Source organism: Emydura macquarii, unplaced genomic scaffold (assembly GCF_026122565.2).
Source record: "Emydura macquarii macquarii isolate MOO-44397 ecotype Brisbane River unplaced genomic scaffold, CSIRO-AGI_Emac_v2 contig_1477, whole genome shotgun sequence".
NCBI classification, from domain to species: domain Eukaryota; kingdom Metazoa; phylum Chordata; order Testudines; family Chelidae; genus Emydura; species Emydura macquarii.
In genome coordinates, this window is record NW_027131614.1 from 16,714,884 (window position 1) to 16,731,294 (window position 16,411).

Sequence of the window (16,411 nt, forward strand, 5' to 3'; positions counted from 1 at the left end):
TCAAGTTTTCCAGTAGACTATGTGAATTTTCTGAGCAATATAAGTCAAATGGTAACCCCAATCCCCATGTACTCTTATCAAGTTGACAGCCAGTTTTACTGCATTATCCACCCTCGATTTTGCTACGGTCAGTTAGCTAGTCGGCAATTGGCCATTAAGTATTAGAGAATTATTTTTTTAAATAGCTCTAGTTTTTCTTAAGGAAGGTGCTAGACATTTCAAATTTGATTAGGACACAAGCCCTATGTCATAGATGTGCCTACTGGCACTGATTTGACAGTGTTCAGAGTTGAAAAAAGCATACCTCGCATACAAGTATTTGTTATGTTAGTTCTAACGAACTGCCAACACTGAATTGGAACTGCATACATCTAGAGTGGCAGCTTCCACTGTACAGACATTCCAAAGGAGCCCTGCCTCTTCACATATATGTCATGTGAATGTGTATATGAAAAAAAGTAAGACTCTGAAAGATCCTCTGTTCATTCCTCAGGAGCCTTTTGTCTGACTACATGCACATAACGTCAAGTGTTCTACCACCACCTAGCACACATTAGTACACAATGAATGTTTTTCATTAACTTGGTTAAGTTAAGGTTGCTAGAGTTTTCCCTCAAGAGCATAATACATTACAACAGTGGTTCCAGATCTTTTCTCTGTTGCGGCACACCTTGATACCTTTAATTATTCTGAGGCACACCATCATATGGTCTGCAAATGAACTCCTGAATATTCACAAGCAAATCCAGAACAAGGCTAGTAAGGTTAAAACCAAAACCGCCATGGTGGCTAATGTTAGGTCACGATCTGTCTTGTGCAGAATCAACGTTTTCAACAGTGGAAATTAATATTAAAGCTAATTTTAAAGCTAAATATAAGAAGTCTGGACAGAAGTATGCTCAGTGGAGAAAGTGACACCCAGCCCCTACCTCACACCAATTCCACCCCCACCAGTTCTGCTCCCCCACCTCACACCCACACCAGTTCAGCCGCCTTGCCTCACATTTGCTTCCCTTGGGTTTCTTCCACTCCCCCTCCCCCCAACCCTGAGGAGCTGCAGCAAGATCCCCACTCACCTTCCAGGCTGGGGGAGGAGTGGCTTCAGGGGCTCCCGCCCCCCACCAGCAACAGCAGGAGGGAAGGATTGGGGCAGAGGAGCCAACCTGTTGCTCACAGGAGAGGGGACAGGAGAGGGAGACAGCTCTGATTGGTTGCTCTGTCCCTGGAGGAGGTGGGCCAGTGAGGCAGATGGTCAATCAGACAGCAGCTTCCCCCCTGCCCTCCCCAGGACTCAAATTTGCTATCTTAACCTTACTCTGGGGAATGGAATGTGACGCATGCATATTTGAAAGGAGCCTCGTCCCGGAGAGCAGAAGTACAGACTGCAATTTGGCTCTGACACTAATTAAAATACAAGGCAGAATCGCATGTAGTTTTTCAAAAAGTTCTGGGAAACACTGCACTGCAATACAGTGTTTTAATACACCATTATTTTTCCACAGAGCCCCTACCTCACTTAAGGTGAGTATGCATAGTATGCAAACTATTAAATATAGGATACACATTGAACAAAGAGATAAAAGAGATCGAAAAACTGTCTCACTCAGAACTCTGCCCAGCTTGTACAATATATGCCAAGGGTCCAGAAAAATAGAGGTGTGACACCATGTAACTGAAAACTGTCAATGCATATGCACAAAGACACAGAGCTCAAGCTCCACAGGTAGACTTAATTTGACTATTTCTAGATTTTTAGAATGCAGCCATATTTTAAATACAAAGACAGTAATTAAAAAGAATATGAACTTCGCAAATTCAGTCACTCAAAAGTTAGGAAGTGTCAGAATGAAGGTTGCCTGTGAAATCTTAATTTAGGCCCCTTGTCTGCATGTATGCTAGAGCCTTTACTTACCTGATTAGAGACTTCTCTCTCCATACAGCATCCCTTCTCATTCAGAGCACAGGACAGGTACTGCTCGTTGAATGAATCAGGGTTGTGTAGTGAATGAGGCTGTTGTCTGTAGGACCCATATTCTTACTTGCTGTAGAAATTCAAAGATGTAAAGAGAATGAGGCACATGCATGAATGAGGGGATTTCATTACGAAAGGATGGACTTGTAGTTAATCCTGTAATGGCAGCTGAATGCCATTTAGGGGAAGAAGGTTCTATTCCCTACTATCCTATTTCTTAGGCAAATTTTCATGGCCATGTGCATTTCTGGGTGAACATCTTCAGCCTGATTTTTACAATATTGAGCACTTGTAACCGCAACTGAAGTCAATGGCAAATGTGAATCTGGCACAGAACAGGCTGGTTTGAAGGAAAGAACAAAGGGCTGGGAGTGAGGAGGTTCCAAGTCCTGAACCTGGCCACGCCACTAACTGAAATGTATAGCCAATGAAGTGCCACAGAAAAGCCCCTGAAGAAGCTAAATTCTATTTATGGTGCAAGGTTTTAATGGTACGAAGAAGATACAGGGCTACACACCAAATGTTGAGAATAAATACTGAATAGTTGTCTCATTCCCTGAGCATTCATCCTAGGCACTGGGCAGAGGACCTGTTGAAAAGACGTTATGTAATAAAAGACTATCATGCTTATGCATGAGGAAACAGAATTAAGATTGCATGAACATTTTTTCTTTGTGATGCCTGAGTTTGCAATCCTGAAAGTAGATTTTGTGTAGGCAATTTACTAGTTTCTTTTAAAATACCCTACCAATTCTATTATGTGCAACTTCTACACCCTCCCTTGTGAAATCACCTGGATCTGAACCCTTGATCTTAAATGTATCACCACAGAGCTCCATACTAATACAGATACACAGTGGCCAGACATACAGAAATATAGACAGTAAAAAAATTGGTAAAGAGATAGATTTAAGGCATGATAACTTAATCATGAAGACAACCGAGCAACTACATTTTTGTTCCTATGTTTGGGAACAAACATTTTACATTATAATTTTACATGACACTAACTCTGGTTCATGCTGATTACAAGTATTAAGCAACTACAGGAATGTTTTATATGGACAAGTAGTCTGGGAATAACAAATACATAAATGTAGAGAATATTGATCTTTATTCATCCATAAACTTGTTTCGGGTTTATTGCTTTTTCATACGAGGCTGGCTTATCTTATATACTAAGCTATTTGGTGCAGGGACTTTATGTACTTTAGTGTTTGTATAGCATCTTGTATAACAAGACCTTGACCCTTACACTAGGGCCTCTGGGCATTTCTGTAATATAAATATTAAAGAATAATTGAACAAAATTAGCTTGCTACCCACCACAGCCAAAGATAAGAGAAAAATTTATTATTGCACCAGTAATAATCAAAGTGACAGCTACCATTTTAATATCACTGATGTTGAAAATCACTATATGAGCTCAGATCTATACCATCTTTCCTGAAAGTCAACTAACTCCAAAGTGTTATTCTAAACCTGGTGTTAAACCACCTCAACCTGCAAAAGTGGAATAAATTAAAACAAAGAAATACTAAGAGAAAAATCAAAGCCAACACCACAGTGGAAATAGACAGAATTAGTTATTAAAATGGAATGCATGTACGGAGCAGCTAAGTTGCAAGTGACTTCCAGTATGTAAATGGACAAAGGACCAAATACATACATAGTGAAAAAAAAATCTCATGTTTATATAGACTTTTCCAAAGTGTTTTGAAAACCGGGTCTCCTAGGGAAGTATCTCTGTTGTAAACAGTATATTCCCCCTTCCAGCTAATTGGAAAAGGAGGCACACTATGTTTCTCCTATGGAATCTCCGGCATCAGTATGGAGGTGATTCCAATTTCATATCAGCTCTAGCTAGCATATGCTCAAGTTCAAACACCCCCTTGCTCCCACCTTCAACTGATTAGAGAGAGAAGGAACAGACCAGACGCTCTTTCCTTGCATCTTTCCCTGGTGTCTAAATGCCACCCCCCAACCTTTCCATTGGATAAAATAGCTATGTCCTCCAATAAGTCACGTGATGTAAAGAGTAAAGTAACATTCTGAGTAAACAGACTTGTGTAGTTGTGCACTTATACATAACTCTTATGCTATCAAGTGCAAATTGATGTGTTTTTGTATAGTAACTTGGCCAAAAATAAAAAGGAGGAGCAAGCACTTTTTCCCTTTAAACATGGTTACTAATGTTGACCCCATACAATCAAACAGTCTTCATTAATTCCATATTATTTTGTAGAAGGATTAAAAAGGAGAAGTCTGTGTTTACATTTATTGCTAGCTGCAAACAAAAGTACAAAGGAGTACAAAGGAAAAACTAGCATATAGTTTTTCAATACTAAAAAAAGCAAATACCAGTTGTGCATGTGTTTAAGTGTAACTATAGTGTCGATGCAATTTTGGGAAGGAGAGGACAGAGCCCTGCAGTCATGTCCAGTGAATGACAACCTACGGCACAAGTAGCCAAAGACCAGGAGATTTTAAGGAGGAAGATTAAAAGATACAAAGGATTTTCTGGGGCAGGGAGGAGTGTTTAGGTGAAAAATGTTGGTTCATTTTTAGGGATGTGCAGAGGGCCTGGATCAGCAGCTGTTGTCATTTTTGAGATGCTGGTTTTAAAAAGAAAAATACAAGTTGTGCATAGTTTAAAAGTCACCTGTGTTTAAGACTAAGCCTGAGTGCAGCAGCAGGAAGTGTGAAGGGCACAGCTCAGTGGTGGTGACGCAGCCTTTTGTAATATTTTCTGTAGTTGTGTTATTTTCTGAGTTGTCTGGTTGGAGTTTTGGAAAATTTATACAAAGATAAATAAAGAATATAATAAATAAATATAAGAAAAAGAAAAATGTACTAGCATTGTAAGAATCCCACTTTTCTACCTAGTCTGTTTCACTTTAACGGCTGCTCTAATAGAAAAGCTTGCAGAGTAAGACTTGCATGTAGTGATTCTTCCTCTGCTCCCCCAGCTGGAGCATAAAACTGATACTTATCCTGGTCAGTTTTACTGTGATGAGCAATGAAGTTCATCATGCTGCTTCCTCACACAGCAGTGACCCTCCAAAGTTAACCACTGGAACAGTTCACAAAGGGTTGGGGTGGATTTTCCATCATTGACAACTTTTAAAATCAGATTGGATGTTAATCTAGGAATTATTTTGGGGAAGTTCTATGGCCTGTTATACACAAGAGGTCAGACTAAATGATCTGAATGGTCCCTTCTGGCCTTGGAATCTATGAACCTTTGAAAAAATTAGATGCAGTCAGCTGGAGAGTGTTGGGGACAGAGGGAAATAACTTTAAATAAAGAGGCCCAAACCTGCTAATTTGAAGCTGGTCTAATTACCCAATCCCAATAATTCCCTACACTCTTCTTCCTGCCCTTCATAGGGCAGATGAACCTCAAGTAAACTTCTGCTATATGAACACCAGGCAGATTGTTTCAGATGGTGTCACTAACAGGAGGACGGAATGTTGGAATTAAAAGATTGTTGCATGTGGATATGATAGCAGGAGAAAACTAGAGTGAGTTTTGGTGATAGCAGAAGCACCCCCGAAATGAAGAGGAGACATATGTCTCAAGGTGAATTCTGCAAGAACAGTACCAGTGAAGGGATACCAAGAGCAGATGACAATATCAACCAGTCCATGAAGAAAGTGCCAGAGCATCCTTAGCTATATCCGAGCTGAAATTAAAAGAAGAGCCTCTTTGACTGCTACCTACATGATGGCCATTTGTTTAAACAAAATAAATCTCAAATCACCATTTCTTCTATCCTCCACTAAAGCCCAGCCACTGACTGAATTCTCATTCCTGGAATGAGGGAATATCAGTAAGGTGTAAATGTAATTAAATCTAGTGTTCCCAAACACATCTGCCTATCTCAGACATATCAATAGTTATACTGAATGAGAAAAAAAATTCAGCAGGAATTCAGCCTTTGGGAATCAAGAACAGTTTGTAAACACTTTTCACATGAGATGCTCAACACCTTGCTTTTTTAGCAAAATCAGTAAAAGCCCCTGTTGTACCCTATGTGGAATTTCAACCAAAACCAGAAAGAACAGATGTGCATCTAATCTGAAAATGTAAGTAAGGTTAAATAGTTCACTTCAAAAGGCTCAAGTTTTGGATTAAAGTTAGTTCTGGTTTTATAACCTACCAAGGGTGCCCATTCTAATGTTGAAGTTGTCTTTTGCATGAGCATTGGTACATATGTATACATGCACCCAGGGAACTACAGATCGGTCAGCTTCACCACAATCCCTGGAAAAATCATGGAGCAGGTCCTCAAAGAATCCATTTTAAGGCTCTTGGAAATGAGGAAGGTGATCAGGAACAGTCAACATGGATTCACCAAGGGCAAGTCATGCCTGACCAACCTGACTGCCTTCTATGAAGAGGTGACTGGCTCTGTGGATGTGGGGAAAGCAGTGGACGTAATATACCTTGACTTTAGCAAAGCTTTTGATACTGTCTCCCACAGTATTCTTATCAGCAAGTTAAAGAAGTATGGGTTGGATGAATGGACTATAAAATGGATAGAGAGCTGGCTAGATCATCGGGCTCAACAGGTAGTGATCAATGGCTCCATGTCTAGCTGGCAGCTGGTCACAAGCACAGTGCCACAGGGGTTGGGTCATGGGGCCAGTTTTGTTCAACATCTTCATTAATGATCTGGAGGATGGGGTAGATTGCACCCTCAGCAAGTTTGCAGATGACACTAAACTAGGGGAAGTGGTAGATACCCTGGAGGATAGGGACAGGATACAGAGTGACCTAGACAAATTGGAGGATTGGGCCAAAAGAAATCTGATGAGGTTCAACAAGGACAAGTGCAGAGTCCTGCCCTTAGGATGGAAGAATCCCATGCTCAGCTACAGATTGGGGACCGATGGACTAGGCAGCAGTTCTGCAGAAAAGGACCTGGGGGTTACAGTGGATAAGAAACTGGATACGAGTCAGCAGTATGCCCTGGTTGCCAAGAAGGCTAATAGCATATTGGGCTGCATTAGTAGGAGCATTGCCAGCAGATCGAGGGAAGTGATTATTCCCCTCTATTCGGCATTGGTGAGGCAGCATTTGGAGTATTGTGTCTAGTTTTGGGCCCCCCACTACAAAAAGGATGTGGACAAGTTGGAGAGAGTCCAGCGGAGGGCAACAAAATTATTAGGGGCTGGAGCACAAGACTGATGAGGAGAGGCTGAGGAAACTAGGCTTGTTTAGTCTGCAGAAGAGAAGAATATGGGGGGGATTTGATAGCAGCCTTTAACTACCTGAAAGGGGGTTCCAGGGAAGATGGAGCTAGGCTTTTCTCAATGGTAGTAAATGACAGTACAAGGAGCAATTGTCTCAAGTTGCAGCAGGGAAGGTCTAGGTTGGATATTAGGAAAAACTTTTTCATTGGGAGGATGATGAAGCACTGGAATGGGTTACCTAGGGAGGTGCTGGAATCTCCATCTTTAGAGGTTTTTAAGGTGCGGCTTGACAAAGCCCTGGCTGGGATGATTTAGCTGAGGTTAGTCCTGCTTTGAACAGGGGGGGTTGGACTAGATACTTCCTGAGGTCCCTTCCAACTCTAATACTCTATGATTCTATGAATAGGAATCCTTTTCTTAAGGGAAGATCATTTGTCAGGAAAGCACAAATCTTAAAATCCTCCCACTAATTTACAAGTAAAGTTGAAAATCTTGAAAAAGTCAGGTTTTTTTAAAATTCAAACCTCATACTCACAGCTTTAGATATCAACCACAATTTTAAAATAAAAAAAACCTGGTGAACAGTTGTCTCAGCTTCTCAGTTATTGAAGATTTGGATTTCAGGAGCTGATTATTATTTGTATTACTTAACCACCCTAGTCAGGACTGAGTGAACCCTGCTGGAGCACTGGCCAAACAAACAGAAGACTGCTCCTGTCCCCAAAAAAGCAAAATTCCACATTTGTAGGGAAGCAAGTAGAGACCTAAAAAGTTGGATTCCAAACTTCTTTTTTTTATTCTTTATACATATTTACAAATTTAGAGAGACAGCAGAAGCAACAAAAAAGACAGCTTTGTTCACATTTCCAGCCAAATGATTTCTCTATTTATTTCAAAAGATTCACTTCCACCTGCCAATGCCCACTTTTAAGATACAGTGGAGATGAGGAAATACTACAGCATCCAGTTTCTGTTTATACATTGTGACCAGACTCCCTTCATGTAATTTGATGCCATTTTCTACACAGAACCTAATGCCACCATCATTAACCAAGACAATGTTGCCCAAGAATTAGTTAAAGGTTCAATTATGCTGATTTAGTCAGCTAGCCTGTAAAGCCTCCACCCTCTTGGACACTTATAAAAAGACAAAATGCCTATTTAATAGGTTAGTATCCCCAAATATCAACCCTGAGTTGTGCCATCACGGTATATTTTTTGCAGCTGTTGGGACAAAAAAAGTCCAGATTGTTTTTATGTTAAATGTGCATGTTTTTCACACTTTTCTGCTGCTCCAATTTTAAATCATATAGGATTTTGAAATAGAACTCAACCTTCTAATGCAAGTGCTGAGTACTTCACTCCTTTCTTCAAGTACTGTCTACTAGATTCACTAGCTCACATTTTAATTACTATAGCTCCATCACCTTTAAATATAAATATATAGGGTTTGAAACTCCTCCCTGACCAGCCTATGGATTTAAAGTAATACATTCTATAAATCTTTGCGCCTAAATCACAAATACATGTTACTACAAAACACTGTGTTCTGTACACTAGGCCTTTGTCATTACTCTTCTGAAGGGTTTTCAAGTTCTGTCAACATCAAGACCCAGTACTTGTGTATAGAGCTCCCTTCCCTGTGACCTAGAGCAACTGCATATTATCTTATATATGAAGGTCACACTAATGGAATTCTATTAATTTCTTTCAGTTAAATATCTTTTGGGGTGTGAACAAAATTGATTCTTGCAAACATGATAGCATCCCAAATACAATCTACAAGCCAAAGTAGAACTCATGGAAAAGTTAACAAATTTGTCAGAGTAGGACTGTGACATCTTACTGACGAAGGCAAAAAACAGAAAAGTTATTAAATGTATGTTTTGGCAAAAGGGAAAGAACAGAAAGCTTTCTATAAGGTCCCCTTTCTGAGTTCCCTGAATTGCTTTCCAGGTGAAAAGAATCCATAGCCGCAGCCCTTCAGAGCATTCAGCTTGGAAAATATCATTTCATCTCTTATAATTAATGATTATCTAATATTCATGTAGCACCTCATCCCAAAGGGTCTCAAAACACTTCACAATCTTTACACAGCAATAACTTTCCCTGTTGCTAAACTCTAGCTTCTCGTAATGTATGGTTGTGCTTATACCACACGTTTCACAATATTTGGAAGATACTGTAACTTTTTTCAGAAGTGTTTGCTTTGCTTCAGATTCAACTCCCAACACACTAAGTTACTAAATGAAACTGCAATAATTGTAAATATTTATATATCGAATACCTTATATTTAGATATTGGTCATCCTATTTCTCTTCTCTGAAGTACCCTTTTGAGATAACATTAGCTAGGTAACTAGTTTTAAGACAGACACTTCTCAGAAAAAATACATTATGAAGTAGTTGCTGTCTTGTGTAAAGTTAGAATGTTAAGTTTCTTTGAAAATATGTACATCACACAGCTAGAGTTGAATAAGCTCATTTGTTCCACCATAATCTTAAGAGCTAGAAATTTACATTCAGAGATGTACTATAACATTTTACATACATAGGTAAGACAAAAGAAGGTCTCGTTTTTAAGAGACCTCAATTCTAAATAAAATAAATGTACATTAATGCAATGTTTACATTTTTCATATACAAAGCCATGAAAAATTAAAGTTATGGCTCCCGTGATAACCACTACTTGATCCAGTTGCATATTTGCATTAACTTATACTTTTATATATTGAGACAAATTTATGTCATAAGCAACATACAGTTGCTGTGCGAATTGTAACTGAATTTTCTAACTTTATACACAAAGCCTCAATCAAAACATAATAGTCCATGCTTCAGAATTTTTTTTATTTTTAGGTGTTTTTTTAGTTTTTTGGGTTTTTTTTAAATGGTACGTTCACATTACATTTCGAATATTGCGTGTCCCAGCAAACTGAACACCCTACAGAGAGCACAAGACATGCATGAGGAAGAAAGCAGAATATGGAAGCACATACAGGCCATACCCATTGCATGGTTTCCCAAAGATGAGTATTCAGGAGATGCTGGTAGAAAGAAAAAATGACCCATTCTCACCAGTTTATATTGTATTTCAGTGTATGCATCTATAGTGGCCAACTGCACTGTGGTGTAAGAGTACTGGGTAAATAATGCCATGGACCAATTCTCTTCCAAGAAGTAAAAGACACTTGTCAATGAGTAGCAAAACCATGGGAAGTCTGAAGTCTTAAAAACAAAGTCATAGAAAGAATGTAGGGGAAATGAATGGCAAAGTTAAACTGATTAAAAAAACCTCTCCTACAATGGAACTGAAACAAATCTAAAAATATGTTAGGGCATGGGTGGGGGTGGGGGGGTTGTTTGTTTGTTTATAAGTATACACACACACAGGTAAGTCACCTTTGGACTTACTCATGGGGCATGAGAAATTTCAGTGTAGTGGTTTTTTCAAAGTTCTAAGTGCCTTAAAAATTAGGCTTAAAATAAATATGCCTTAATACAGTAACAACACAATTTAATAACTGTTGTGGCAAAATGACAAAAGGAAGTTCACAGTCAAAACAGATCGAGAAAACAGGATGAATTTATGAGTAAGAGCACATTACATTTACATTTCCTCCTTTTACTTTATGTCACAACTATAATATTGACTTTACGTCAGTGTGCATTTAGTATGCATGTTTTAAATATTAGAAAAATATTCTAGTTTTTTAAAAAAAATAAAAATACATCATTCCAACAATGTGCCTTCTTTATTTCTATAAAGCTCCATTTCAAGCCATACCTCAGTACTCCAAGGATGCATTGAAGAATGTCACACATCCAACCATTGTAACATGGAATGAAACAATGGGAATAGCCTGCAGTGGCACAATTCTGCCATTTATTTTCAGGCTCTAAAGGACTCTGCATAAAAAGTTACCCAAGTCTGAGAACAAATTTCACAGCAAGGTATGTTTTTATAATCTCATTATAATCCCTTGGGGGAAAAAGAGTCGGTCGGGTTTGTAACAAAAATTCTGACATTCTTCTGTACTTCTTGTCTAGATACTACCAAATATATACACTGTTCTCATGTTTGATCTATTCCCAAACCAAAGCAACATCCATACATACATAATTATGTTGTAGGTTATATGTTTTTCAATATAATAAAAGGATTTTTTAGAATGTTGCTTAAAAAAGTCTGAAGGCAAGGGAATTAAAAGCTGCAGTTAAAACCAAGAAATATGTAAATAGAGTAAAGGTACTCCAAAACGTCTTGATTAATGAATGATTCATGTTTCAAAACATACCAGCAGCTTAAAAGGGGTACCATCAATTTAAAGTCCTCATCTGAAAATGTTTTACTTACTATTGTTACAAGCAACACTTAAGATTACTATAGTAAAGAATATTAAGGTTAAAGAAGTGAAGCACTCAAAAGTTAGGAAATGGAAGAGTTAAGGAGTTAGCCCATGCAACTTTGATCCAGCCTCCTTGTGTATATATGTAATATTATAATTTTGCCAAACATTGCATATAAAGTTGGTAGCAGAGCCAGAAACAGATCCCAGGCTCTGCTGAGTCTTCACACAGTGCTCTAAACACAGGAGAGCATCGTCTGTTCTTTCAGCCCTCCATCTCATTGTCTATACTGTGCACTGAATGAGGAAAGGGTCATTTAGCTCTACCAAGCATAGGCACAAGGGAGAACAATTAAAAGTGGAACTGGCAACCTTACTTTTTGCATATGCTAATTTCTAAGACCTGGTCTACATTACAGAGTTAGGTCGACAAAAGGCAGCTTACGTCAACCTAACTAACTTCCTACACTAAAATGCAACTCCCACCGATATAACTTGCCAACTCCACCTCCACAAGAGGCGTAGTGCTTAAGTCGATGTAGTTAGGTCGACGCAGTGTCAGTGTGGACACAGCACTGCTTACATCAACTTTTTCTGCCCTTCAGAAATCATCCCACAATGCTCCACAATGGCAGTTAAATTCATGCAAGCGCTCCTGGTGAAGAAATGCACTGCCAAGGAGCATAGTGTGGACATGTAAAACCGATTCAATTATTGTGGTGGCTGTTCATCGACATAACATAGATGGACTTAATTGTGTCGTGTAGACTTGCCCTAAGTACTTGAATGTATTCTTTAATCAGTATTGGACCAAAACAGAAATTAAGAAAAACATTTGATCATCTGGAACTATTATTGATCTTCTCTAGGGTCACCAACAGGGTTTGAAATCAGGACCTTTAGGCCCACAGCACTGAAGTAGCAACCAAGAGCTGAAGTAGGCAGTTAGCCTCTCCGGACCAGCCACTAGTGGAAGATAAGATACAAACCACACCAGTGGCTTACACAATTATTTTCTAGACAATAATGGAATGTTAGAAGAAAGAACATATAGGTCCTATTCCTTGCTCTGCAAGTTAACATGACCTAGTAATTACTGACATCACAACTTAATAAGACTAATATTCATTCTGAAAATCAGCCTGACTGTGGATGAGACTTAGGGCTGTCTCTGACATGGCAGACCCATCTTCAGCTCTGATAGAGGTTGCACAAGATCACATTACTCAGTTAACCTCATCTGTAAAATGGGGTTTATAATATTTGCCTGCCTTCTAAATTAAGGGCATGAGCCCTTGCTCAACAACTGTGAAATGCATAGAACACATACAAATGGAAGAATGGAGATTAAAACTCATAGTGTCCTCCTGGCTTCCAAGTTCTAAGCCATCACTCCTTCCCTTAGGAGAAAGGGGTGGTTGCTTTTTCGTATCAATCATAGTTCACACTGTCTAAGGCTGGGGAATGTGCTCAGTGCAGATGGAAGGGTCAGAGCTGCAGCAAATCTCTAATAAGCATGCATAAATGGTGATTTTCATAGGCTTATAATTTGGCCAAGTTTGTATAGATTTTCATGACAGTAAAATATACCTCTCACCCCATGACGACATCCCTGATAAATTATGAATCTTACTTGAAACAACAAGGTAGTAAAGCTCTTCAAAGAAAGTTTTTTAAAAACTTTAGCAAAATACACATTTTCCCCCTAGCCTTCTTCTCAAAAGTGGTTTCATATTTGCTGAGACTTTCCTAAAATATTCAGCTTGAATAGATAAGCAAGCAAGCATGGAAAATTTCAGTCAAAATAGTTAAAATTAGGCAAAGTTATAAGCAATGGAAAAAGTGTTAGGCAACAAACTATAAGCACTGCTACCAACTCTGCCTATATCTGAACAAGATTATTTTTCCAGTTTGTTTACTGTGTGTATTTGACAGTATTTCATGTATAGTACATTTCACCACTTCCCCTCTTAGTTTCCTATGTTTAGGTGTCTTCCCCCCCGACACAAAAACTCAAAAAAATACTAATTTCTGCAAGTTCACAAATTTTTGTAAGGAGTTAAAGGATAAGTGTATTACCTAAAAATACTTCTAGCAAAATAGTCTAATACTGAGCATTTTTAAGTAATTCTGCTCCCAACATACTTTTACAGAAAGAAGCAATAAGGCATAATTAAAATCTGTAGAACATTAGATTATTTGATGAAAGGTGCTATGTAAATACTAAGGCTTACTAACCCCAATGTAGCAAACCTGAAAATACATTATGAACAACTTAGGACACCAGTTTAGAATAAAACTCATAAGTTCCTGGTGGCTGTCTGTTCAGTCCACTAGACTACGCTAACTAGTCTCTCATTAGACTTATAAAGACTGACCGAATATTGGTGTCATAGGATATGTCTAGACTCCAGAGGGAAAGTGTGATTGCAGCACATATAGACATAGACCAAAGCTAGCTAGGTAGACCAAAGTTGTTACTCGAGCTAGCGCAGCCAGCAGCACGGGCAGTTGCATGTGCTAGCTGCTCCAGCATGTACCCAGGGTCCTGGATGGGATTGTATTCAAATGGCTGGCCCATGCTGCTGCCCCTGTTGCCATAGCTACGTCATTGTTGCTTGCTAGATCAAAGCTAGCTCAGGTACTTGTTGACATACCACAGTGACTCCTATGCATATTTCAGAGGAAAGGTGTCAAATTCATTCTGTGAAGAGACCTAAATTCTCTACTTTAATTATGGTCCAAAGTCTAAATTTAGGAGTAAGTACTATCCTCAATCCACAACAGATCTCCTAATGTAAATGAAAGTTTTGCAAAGAGATCAGAGGTAGCACAAGGTCTTTACATAATAGCTCAAGCTTTGTTTACTATTTGTTCACTGCCTTGTCACGCTCAGCATCAGACAAAGGGAAATCATATTCACTGCTATTTTTCCTAGTTGTTTCCCTCCCTCTTCCTTGTCTCCTCTGTTCCATCCTCTGCATTTCTTATAGCAATTCCCACTTTCATGAGTTTCACCCTATCAGCTTCCCTCTTTCATCCACTAAGCAGTTAATCTATATCAGTGGTTCTTAAACTTGGGTTGGAATCCCATTTTAATGGGGTCACCAGGGCTGGCGTGAGACTTGCTGGGAACTGGGAAGCTGAAGCTGGAACTTGAGCTTCACCACCTAGGAAGGAAGATGAAGCCAGAGGGCTTCAGCCTCCCTGCTCAGGGTGATAGGGCCTGGGCTTCAGTCCCCCTTCCCGGGGTCACCTAATCATTTTTGTTGTCAGAACAGGGTCGTGGTGCAATGAAGTTTGAGAACGACTGATCTACATTGAAGTGTTATCATTAGCCTGTACAGTTAACACTGGGGAGTGGAGGTGTTCATACCTCTAAGTCCTTGTTTCAGGCTCAAAGCAGACTCAAGACATCACCATTGCACTGATTTACACTTGGAAGGTTCTGTACACAAGGAGAGTAGTTAGGAATTTTCTTTTTATTTTAAATGAAAAGAATATTAGGTTCTACTGAATCTGAGCATGCTATGCAGGCCACAAATGCATCAGAGACGAGATCTGGTCCCAGGGCCTCATGTTTTACAGACATGCTTTGGAGTTCCCAAAGCCCATTAAAGCAAACACATAACTAAAATACCCATTCTGATTACAATTATAGTCATCAACCCTCACTGAGACCAACAACAGAAGCTTGTATCTTCTTGTTCGAGTCACTGGAGATATGATAACCCAAAAATGTTAGATTTATCTTTTGCTGGACCAACATCTGTTGGCGAAAGATACAAGCTGCACAGAGCTCTTCTTCAGGTCTTTCTGGCAACAACAACACTGCACACAGGAAATTTATCAGGAGTTAAAACCTCATTAAAACTCATCTCAAATACACCTTGCCTCAATCTTTCCAGAAGATTCCTACCCTACCTTAAGTGCACAGACATAAGCTTTGGTTTTGAAAACAAAGGAGGAGGTGGAAGACCAAGTGGACTTTTAACGGAATGCTGTCTTAATCCTAACTGACTGAGAAATGTCTGTCCATAATATTGTAAACAATTTATGTATCTACACAATACAGCTGCTTGTCATGTGAAGGGCCTAGCCCTTTAAAATAGTCTTGAAAATTACATCAGAACTATAGAAACATTCTGTAAAGGGTACCCTGAGTAAGATACACAGCACAAAAACTCCTGTAAGTAATTTATGTAAGATTTCATCCCTTCCTTGAGTGATGTATAAATGTGTTTAAGTATAACTGTCAATTTCTATTACTCTGGAGAACAGTGACAGCATAATATTAAAACTGCTCAGTTACTCTCTCACTGGTATTTTTTCTTTCAATATCTTCATGGTTTTTCCCCACCCTTTTTAACCTAAGGAATGTTTGATAAGATGCAAGTTGTATTATATTGTTGAAATAAACAAATGTAAAGCTTTAGACTTACATTAGAAAATAGCCTGAGTCTATATAATAGCAATAAACATCTGATGAAACCATGCTGAGAAGTTTCACAGGATACAAATTATTCCTAGATACACTCATTTGATTTTGTCATTAGTCTCATTACACTGGGCAAGTGTACAGGTGTGAATAATTGAGACCATTTTAAGTGATTGCTCATTTGATAAAATTTGTGATATTCAGGTTGACTCGCAGACTTGAGAAGTCCAATGGAGGACTTGAGGTTTACCCAAATAAGAACTTCAAGGAAAGGACTAGAGGGGTAAAAGAAGCACCTTTTTTTTGTGGAGAGGCAATCCTGAAAAGTAAATACTTTAAGTATAACATCTTTGACAAGGCATCTTGTGCATCATTAAGTCTTCAGGTTTCTCACCCCTTTATCCAGAAAGAGAGGAGTTTTGTCTTCACACACCATCTTAAAATAACACAACT

General features: G+C 38.9%; 1 protein-coding gene across 2 annotated transcripts in view; it reads right to left on the reverse strand.

Moving 5' to 3' along the window:
• The window catches only part of CHD7 (chromodomain helicase DNA binding protein 7), a 204,508-nt gene that overhangs the window by 177,404 nt on the left and 10,693 nt on the right, over positions 1–16,411 (reverse strand). The window contains exon 1 of one of the 2 annotated variants that reach the window (XM_067553722.1): positions 1,913–1,969. The exons of the other annotated variant lie outside the window; for it this stretch is intronic. The gene's annotated coding sequence lies outside the window, so the exon portion shown is untranslated. Of the gene's footprint in view, positions 1–1,912; positions 1,970–16,411 lie in introns of those variants that run through there. 2 annotated transcript variants of the gene reach the window in all.